General features: G+C 40.9%; 1 pseudogene; it reads left to right on the forward strand.

Annotated features, from left to right (window-relative positions):
- Positions 1–514: 514 nt before the first annotated feature.
- Positions 515–1,530, forward strand: LOC143880663 (calcium-transporting ATPase 10, plasma membrane-type pseudogene; annotated as a pseudogene).
- Positions 1,531–1,975: the final 445 nt, after the last annotated feature.

The following is a 1,975-nucleotide window of genomic DNA, read 5'->3' on the forward strand; positions in this document are numbered from 1 at the left end:
CTTTTTTCTTTTTAGCTGATTTTCCTTGTAAAAACCATTGTTACAAATGTAAATTGGATGTGGTATTACTTCTATGGATTACATTTTATTTATTTATTTATTCTCCATTGATCTGGGTGTTTAAAAAAAAATTTGCTTTAAAGCTGTAATAATTTCAAGGATCATGTTGGCTATAAAAGATGGGGTCAGGGAATATTAATATTATCACTTGCATGTCTTTTTCATCCTTCAAGATGAATTAGACATTTCTATCTCATGCATCTCCATGATTGGAGTGAAGTCTTTGCAGCAAATTTCAGCAGTTCTCCCTGTTCCTGCAGAATGTGAAACTTTTTAACATCTAAAATTTTCCTCCTCCCCACTATCTCCTTCTAGTTCAAGGATGTTTTCCATGCTTCAATGTTTAACACGATTCTGTCCATGCTTCAACCCCACTGTGTAGCATGATTCTTTCCATTGTTTCAGCCTGGTATCGCCCCATCAGTCAGCCCTCGTTCCATCCCAGTTTCAGTCCATGGTCATCATTTTAAACCCGTACTTTAGCCCTGTTTGGCAGGCACAGTTCAGCCCCTGTTTTGAACCAAATGCAGTCCAAAAAGATGAAGAAGAATTATCGCAGTGGGCATTACCAGAGGATGACCTAGTTTTTCTCGCAATTGTGAGTATAAAGGATCCTTGCCGACCAGGTGTCAAAAATGCTGTACAACTGTGCACAAGTGCTGGTGTTAAGATACGAATGGTGACCGGAGATAATTTCAGACAACGAAGCAATAGCTTTGGAATGTGGAATAATTGATTCAGAAGCTACTGCTACAGAGCCAGCACTCATTGAGGGAAAAGTATTCCGTGCTCTGTTCACTAACAAAAGAGAAGAAATTGCTGACAGTATATCGGTAATGGGAAGGTCTTCTCCTAATGACAAGCTCCTGTTGGTACAAGCATTGCGCCAAAGAGGCCATGTTGTTGCTGTAACTGGAGATGGGACTAATGATATTTCTGCACTGCATAAGGCAGATATAGGCTTTGCAATGGGTATTTCAGGAGCAGAAGTTACAAAAGAAAGTTCTGATATTATTATACTGGATGATAACTTTACTTCAGTTATAAAGGTTGTCCATTGGGGGCGTTCTGTATATGCAATTTCTCTGGGTTAACCTCATCATGGATACGCTTGGAGCACTTGCATTGGCTACTGAACCACCAACAGATCGCCTTATGCGCAGAGTTCCAGTTGGTCGAAGGGAACCTCTCATTACAAATATCATATGGAGAAACTTGATTTTTCAAGCTCTGTACCAAGTGTGTGTCCTCCTCACTTTCAACTTTTGGGATATTTGATGAATTCAATGGTCGAAAGCCCGATGAAAAGAATGTCTTTACAGGAGTCACTAAAAAAACCATCTCTTTATGGGGATAATTGGATTTAGTCTTGTACTACAGATTTTGATCATCGAGCTCCTTGGGAATTTCGTTAAAACCTTTCGTCTCATTAGAATAGTCCCCCATAGGAGACATGCTTTGTCTTATTGAGGCGATCCTCCTTTGGAGACGAGCCTCGTAGTTTAGAGCATGTATCTTAGAGAGTTTCCCCTAGTCTTATAGAGAGTAAGCTTGTAAGGGGCATACAGTGCCTCATTTATAGAGCCTCCCCAACTTGTTCCCCTTGCTAGTAGGGGACCATTTCGGTCTGATAGTAGTCTAGCACTCTTGTGTACATCCTTTGTGTGTATAGAAGGCATGCCTTGCCTCATTTATAGAATCCTATTTGGGGACAAGCCTTGTCTCATATAGAGAGTTTCCCCTTTAGGAGGCTTACCTAGCCTCATGTTAGAGCCTTCCCTGCTTGAGATCTTAGATTCATTTTCGCTGCTCTTAGAGCGCTTGTTTGCTTGTTGTGGATCGTCTCTTTGAGACATTTGTTGCTTGTTCGGGGTTTCCCCTTTGCTTTAGGGCTTTGCCCTAGTTTATGGTTATG

This window comes from Tasmannia lanceolata, unplaced genomic scaffold (assembly GCF_043159265.1).
Source record: "Tasmannia lanceolata isolate RefF3 unplaced genomic scaffold, GAP_Taslan_0.1 ptg000007l, whole genome shotgun sequence".
NCBI lineage: Eukaryota > Viridiplantae > Streptophyta > Magnoliopsida > Canellales > Winteraceae > Tasmannia > Tasmannia lanceolata.